The sequence below is a fragment of the Arachis hypogaea genome, chromosome 13 (genome assembly GCF_003086295.3).
Source record: "Arachis hypogaea cultivar Tifrunner chromosome 13, arahy.Tifrunner.gnm2.J5K5, whole genome shotgun sequence".
Classification (NCBI taxonomy): Eukaryota; Viridiplantae; Streptophyta; class Magnoliopsida; order Fabales; family Fabaceae; genus Arachis; species Arachis hypogaea.
In genome coordinates, this window is record NC_092048.1 from 79,882,025 (window position 1) to 79,889,886 (window position 7,862).

The window sequence follows — 7,862 nt, forward strand, 5'->3', positions numbered from 1 at the left end:
GTTTTTGGAGCCATTACCAGGGATTGTTCGAGCCTGGAGATCACAATTTCGTGCACCAATTTCCCCTTTAATTTTCGAAAATCATCAACTCCTTTTCAAAAATTATTTTCGAAAACTTCTCTCTCTCATCTCCTTCTATTTATTTAATTACTTACTAACACTTCTTTTCATCTCATATCTCTGCTCCTATCCATTCTTTTCATCTCCTTATGTTTGGATTATCCATTCTTCTTCACTCTTATTCCCTTTCTTCTTCTACTAACAATAAGGAACCTATTTACTGTAACATAGAGGATTCCTCTTCTTTTCTTGTTCTCTTTTCTTTCGTATAAGCAGGGACAAGGAAAAGGGCATTCTTGTTGAAGCTAATCCAGAACCTGAAAGGACTCTGAAGAGAAAACTAAGAGAAGCTAAAATACAACAATCCAGAGACAACCTTACTGAAATTTTCGAACAAGAAAAGGAGATGGCAGACGCACCTAACAACAATAATGCAAGGAGGATGCTTGGTGACTTCGCTGCACCTAATTCCAATTTACATGGAAGAAGCATCTCAATTCCTGCCATTGGAGCAAACAATTTTGAGCTGAAACCTCAATTAGTTTCTCTGATGCAGCAGAACTGTAAGTTTTATGGACTTCCGTCTGAAGATCCTTTTCAGTTCTTGACTGAATTCTCGCATATTTATGATACTGTTAAGACCAATGGGGTTGATCCCGAGGTCTACAGGCTTATGTTTTTCCCGTTTACTGTAAGAGACAGAGCTAGAGTGTGGTTGGATTCTCAACCTAAAGATAGCCTGAACTCTTGGGATAAGCTGGTCACAGCTTTCTTAGCCAAGTTCTTTCCTCCTCAAAAGCTGAGTAAGCTTAGAGTGGATGTTCAAACCTTTAGAAAGAAAGAAGGTGAATCCCTCTATGAAGCTTGGGAGAGATACAAGCAACTGACCAAAAAGTGTCCTTCTGACATGCTTTCAGAATGGACCATCCTGGATATATTCTATGATGGTCTGTCTGAATTAGCTAAGATGTCATTGGATACTTCTGCAGGTGGATCTATTCACCTAAAAAAAAACGCCTGCAGAAGCTCAAGAACTCATTGACATGGTTGCTAATAACCAGTTCATGTACACTTCTGAGAGGAATCCTGTGAGTAATGGGATGCCTCAGAAGAAGGGAGTTCTTGAAATTGATACTCTGAATGCCATATTAGCTCAGAATAAAATATTTACTCAGTAAGTCAATATGATTTCTCAGAGTCTGAATGGAATGCAAGCTGCTTCCAACAGTACTCAAGAGGCATCTTCTAAGGAAGAAGCTTATGATCCTGAGAACCTTGCAATAGCAGAGGTGAATTACATGGGTGAACCATATGGAGACACCTATAATCCCTCATGGAGAAATCACCCAAATCTCTCATGGAAGGATCAACAAAAGCCTCAACAAGGCTTTAATAATGGTGGAAGAAACAGGTTTAGCAATAGCAAGCCTTTTCCATCATCCACTCAGCAAAAGACAGAGAGTTCTGATCAGAATCCATCTAGCTTGGCAAATATAGTCTCTGATCTATCTAAGGCCACTCTAAGTTTCATGAATGAAACAAGGTCTTCCATTAGAAATTTGGAAGCACAAGTGGGCCAGCTGAGTAAAGGAATCACTGAAACCCCTCCTAGTACTCTCCCAAGCAATACAGAAGAAAATCCAAAAAAGAGAGTGCAAGGCCATTGAATTGATTACCATGGCCGAACCTACAAAAGAGGAGGAGGACGTGAATCCCAGTGAGGAAGACCTCCTAGGACATCCAGTGATCAATAAGAAGTTTCCCTCTGAGGAACCAGAGGAATCTGAGGCTCAACTAGAGACCATAGAGATTCTATTGAACCTCCTTATGCCATTCATGAGCTCTGATGAGTATTCTTCTTCTGAAGAGAATGAAGATGTTACTGAAGAGCAAGTTGCCAAGTACCTTGGTGCTATCATGAAGCTGAATGCTAAATTATTTGGTAAAGAGACTTGGAAAGATGAACCTCCCTTGCTCACCAATGAACTGAGTGATCTGGATCAACTGAGATTGCCTCAGAAGAAACAGGATCCTGGAAAGTTCTTAATACCTTGTACCATAGGCACCATGACCTTTGAGAAGGCTCTGTGTGACCTTGGGTCAGGGATAAACCTCATGCCTCTCTCTGTAATGGAGAAATTGGGAATCTTTGAGGTGCAAGCTGCCAGAATCTCACTAGAGATGGCAGACAACTCAAGAAAACAGGCTTATGGACTAGTAGAGGACATGTTAGTAAAGGTTGAAGACCTTTACATCCCTGCTGATTTCATAATCTTAGACACTAGGAAGGAGGAGGATGAATGCATCATCCTTGGAAGACCTTTCCTAGCCACAGCAGGAGCTGTGATAGATGTTAACAGAGGAGAATTAGTCCTTCAACTAAATGAAGACAACCTTGTGTTTAAAACTCAAGGATCTCTTTCTGTAACAATAGAGAGGAAGCATGAAAAGCTTCTCTCACTGCAGAGTCAACTAAAGCCCCCACAGTCAAACTCTAAGTTTGGTGTTGGGAGGCCTCAACCAAACTCTAAGTTTGGTGTTGAACTCCCATATCCAAACTCTAAGTTTGGTATTGGGAGTCTATAAAATTGACCTGATCACCTGTGTGGCTCCATGAGAGCCCACTGTCAAGCTATTGACATTAAAGAAGCGCTTGTTGGGAGGCAACCCAATTTTTATTTATCTAATTTTATTTCTATTTTTATTGTTCTTTCATGTTTTATTAGGTTCATGATCATGTGGAGTCACAAAATAAATACAAAAATTAAAAACAGAATTAAAAACAGCAGAAGAAAAATCACACCCTGGAGGAAGAACTTACTGGCGTTTAAATGCCAGTAAGGAGCATCTGGCTGGCGTTCAACGCCAGAACAGAGCATGTAGCTGGCGCTGAACGCCAGAAACATGCATGAAGCTGGCGTTCAACGCCAGAAATATGCTGCATATGGGCGTTGAACGCCCAGAACAAGCATCACTTCGGCGTCTAAACGCCAGAAATGCATGCAAAGGCATTTTACATGCCTAATTGGTGCAGGGATGTAAATCCTTGACACCTCAGGATCTGTGGACCCCACAGGATCACCTCATGATCTGTGGACCCCACAGGATCACCTCATGATCTGTGGACCCCACAGGATCCCCATGATAAACCACTATTTTATGGTTTATCTTGTTCTTAATTGAGTGGTTTTTATCTACTCTTTACCCACTTATTCATACTATTTGCATGGTTTTACATTTGCCTTCCTAATTATGTGCTTTGATTGAAAACATGCTTCTTTGATCTTATATTTGCTTATTATTAATCCTCTCTTATCACCATTAGATGCCTTGATATGTGTGTTAAGTGATTTCAGAGATTACAGGGCAGGAATGGTTTAGAGGATGGAAAGGAAGCATGCAAAAGTGGAAGGAATACAAGAAGTTGGAGAAATTGCTAAGCTGTCCAGCCTGACCTCTTCGCACTCAAACGGCTATAACTTAAGCTACAGAGGTCCAAACGACGCGGTTCCAGTTGTGTTGGAAAGCTAACGTCTGGGGCTTCAATTTGATATATAATATGTTAAGGTTCCCCTGACGCTATGCGACGCGATCACGTGATCCATGTGGCCGTGTTGCAGTGACGAAAATCAGCGTGTTTGAATTCATCTCCAGCGATTTCTGGGTTGTTTTCGACCCAGTTTGTGGCCCAGGAAACACAGATTAGAGGCTATAAAGTGGGGGAATACATCCATTCATGGGGGCTCTCATAATTCATAATTTTAGGAGTATATGTAGTTTTTAGAGAGAGAGGTTCTCTCCTCTCTCTTAGGATTAGGATTTAGGATTTCTCTTAGTTTTAGGAGTGACTCTCAATCCCAGGTTTAATATTCCTTTTACTTTATATTCCTCTTTTTACTTTCAGATGCTTCAATGCTTGTATTAGATATATTGCCCAATTGACTTATGAACTTTTCATGTTAAGATCTGCATATTTTATTTAATATTACTTGAGGTATTTCAGATTTATGATTGCTCTCTTTAATTTATTACTGCTCTTTGTGTATCCAAATTATTTTCATTCAAGTAGACATTTTTTCCTTTTGGCTTTGGTTGAGTCATTGAAGACACTTGAGTTATCAAACTCATTGTTGATTGAAAATTGGAATTCTTCAAGAATTAATTCAAGTTCCAATAACTCTAGCCTTTCCCAAGGAAAGACTAGGACCTGAGGAATTAGAATTAATTCATATACTTAACTTACCTGCATAGTTAGAGGATAACAAAGTGGGAGAAAAATCCAATTCTCATCACAATTGATAAGGATAACTAGGATAGGACTTTCAATTTCTATACCTTGCCAAGAGATTTTATTATTATTATTTTATTTTACTTGTTATATAACATATTCCCTGCTTACTTCCAAAACCCCAATTTACAAACTCATAACCAATAATAAGAACATACCTCCCTGCAATTCCTTGAGAAGACGACCCGATGTTTAAATACTCGGTTATCAATTTTAAAAGGGGTTTGTTACTTGTGACAACCAAAAACTTTTGTAAGAAAGGTTGATTGCTTGGTTTAGTAACTATACTTACAACGAGAGTTTCTATAACCTCTAAACCATCAATCTTCAGTTCTTCAAAATGGCGCCGTTGCCGGGGAATTGCAAACGTGTGCCTTATTATTGGTTATTGTAAATATTTTTCTTTTTTGATTTGTTTTTATTTCTGTTTTTATTTTTTCTGCTTTTTCGTAAATTAAAAGGTTATTGGCAACAACCAAATTTAAAAATTCAAATTTAAAATTTTCAAAAAAAATTTTAATTTTCAAATTAAAAATTTAAATAACCTTTTAATTTCAATTTGTTTTTATTTTTAATTTCTATTTACTATGAACTCTCACCCCTTTGGCTGTGAGTCTGGTTACAATTATGTTGCAGGAAGAAGAAATTACAATGAGAACAGGCATCAAGGTTGGAACAATCAAAGATGGGAGGAGCCACAAGGATTTGATCAACCCTCATGGCAACAACCACCTCCAATGGACTATCAACAACCACCACCATATGCCTATGAACTCTTTCCTCAACACAACTTTGAACTACCACACTCACAAGCCAACTACCACCATTCACCTCCATATGACCCTAACCCTCAACCACCATACCAACCACCTTATGAGCCATATGAACCATATATAGAACCACCCCAATTCCAATCCACTGACTCCCAACCACCACCACTTCTCTATGTGTCCTGTCCAAATCCAGCAACCCGAGAAGCAGAGGTTCGCCTAAAAGAAATAGTGGATCGATTTCAGGGAACCATTTATCAATTGGGACAAGCAATAATGAGTCAATTAGCTTCCCGACGTTCAAACACTCAAGGAACCCCAAGGCTTCATGTGGACAATCTAATGAAGAACGTAGTATGAAGGAATACTAGAAACTCCAGTGAACAGTACGGAGCATGACTTTGTACTGGAACAAGTGGAGGAAGCCGGAATTATTGAAGAAGAAAAAGTGGTTGAAGACTTAGGAGATGCAGAACCTCCATGGGAAAGTCCAGTCATAGAGCCTCCTTCCAAGACGGTTGAAATTGATGCTGAGGAGGGTGTACAACCTCCAAAGCATATCATAGTTGAAGACTTGGAAGAGGTTGATCAAGAGATGGAGATTCAAGAAGAAGAAGCACAACCTCCCATGCCCTTGGAAAGCAATGAAGAGGAGGTTGAATTGAAAGAGAGCTACCAAAAGGAAGAAGTTGAAATTGAAGAAGCTTGCAAAGAGGTGGTAGTTATCAGAAAAGAGCACAAGGGAGTGGAGCTTGCAATTTCATTAAAAATACCTCCCCCTAAGTTGCCATCATCCTTCACAACATTCAAGTGGGTAAAATTCATATCCCATAGCTTTCTAATCCCACTTGAATATGGGCTACTGGAGAAGGATGGTCAACTTAGAGCTCTTTGTGGCATTAAGAGTAAGAGGAAGATGGCCAGTGATAAGAATTGTCAAGCAAGGTTCAACATGGTTGTGTGCTCAAAGTTTAAATGCAAAGGTTGGTGTAAAGCTCAACTGAATGGGTCTAGGAAGTTGTTTGGCCGCTTACGTGAGAATTCAGACTGCTTGCCACCCGGAGGGAACAATATTGCTCAACCAAAAGACGGGTGCAAAGGCAAGGTCTGGGACCCCGGAATCCATTCTATCAATCACCACTCTTTGGGCCTGGTCACTTGCTTTAACTTGCTTGAAGGCTTTCTGCGCCTAGTTTGGGATCTCGGAGGCCATTGGAATCACAAACATTGGTGGAGATTCCTGGATGAGTTCAAGCACAAGCCACCATAACAGAAAGCTCACCAAATGTCTAACTTAAGGACTTTAACTAAAAGTGCTAGGTGGGAGACAACCCACCACGGTATAATCATTCCTTTCTCAATTTTAATTTTATTTAGTTTTGTTTGTTTTTGAAATTTTATTTGATTTTATTATATTGAACCTAGAGTTTTGCATCACATTCATATTAACACTGCATTCTGCATCTTTTCAGATAAAAAAAAAATGAGCACGCGACGCGACCGCATCAGCGACGCGTCCGCGTCGCAAGGAGATGGGAGACAATATTAATATGAACAGAGAGTTTCGCAGGAGCAGCGCTGGAGGCGTGCCAATGGCACAAATCACCCCACGCGACCGCGTCGCTGACGCGTCTGCGTCACCTGGGAATAATGGCCTCCCACGCAACCGCATCACCCACGCGGCCGCGTAACCTGAAAATTGACGTCAACCGGGTGCATGGCCGAAAGTTGAGCTGGAGTTAGGCTGGACTCGTGCTGGAAGCCCAAGCCTCACCACGCGAACGCGTGCCCCCCGCGTCCGCGTCATATCCCCATGATGGCCACTCACGCGATCGCATCGACCACGCGATCGCGTCACCCAGAATTTTGGCAAAAAGAGTTTCGAACAGAGAGTTGTGCGACCGCGAGGCTGCACTCGCGCCACTAGCACAAATCAAGTCACGCAATCGTGTGCCCCACGCATCCGCATCACCTGACCTTATTGCGCACCACGCGACCGCGTCACCCACGCGACCGTGTCGCCAGCGTCGCACAACCTATCCAGATTAGTGCCAATTTTCTTATCTTTTCTCTTCTAATCCTAATTTCTTCCTTCTCTCTCCTTTCTCACTTTCTTTTTCTACTTCTCATTCTTTTTCACTTTCATTTTATTTTATTTAATTTATTTGCATACTTTCATTCATTGCATATTTTATTTTTCTAAAGTTATTATTGTTGTTCAAATATTCTTATTCAACTATTACATCTTTTCTGGTATTTTCTTGGTGCTTAGTGATTTGTTTAATTCTGATTGGGTAATATTATTTAAATCAATGCTAATTTTTATAATACTGATATTCCTTTTGCATTGACATGAACTCACATTGTCTTTCATTACCCACTCTCTTCCCCATTGTTGCAAATTTTGCACCACTGGCATGCCATGGCTTCTATTGTTTTCTCACATACATGTTGAAGCTTCCATGTAAATGAGACCCTTATCATTTGGCATTAACCCAACCATACTTCATTTATTTTCTTATCTCTATTATTGGGTTACTGGTGCACGAAATTGTGATGTCACATTCATAATTTGTCACAACTTCGATACAACTAACCAGCAAGTGCACTGGGTCGTCCAAGTAATACCTTACGTGAGTAAGGGTCGAATCCCACGGAGATTGTTGGTATGAAGCAAGCTATGGTCACCTTGTAAATCTCAGTCAGGCAGATATAAAGTGATAATGGTGTTTTCGAATATTATA

At 40.4% G+C, this 7,862-nt stretch overlaps 1 non-coding gene across 1 annotated transcript; it reads right to left on the bottom strand.

Annotated features, from left to right (window-relative positions):
* Window positions 1–865: 865 nt before the first annotated feature.
* On the bottom strand, window positions 866–973 carry LOC112739383 (small nucleolar RNA R71). The gene has a single exon (XR_003170322.1). It is a non-coding gene; the product is annotated as a small nucleolar RNA R71 (small nucleolar RNA).
* Window positions 974–7,862: the final 6,889 nt, after the last annotated feature.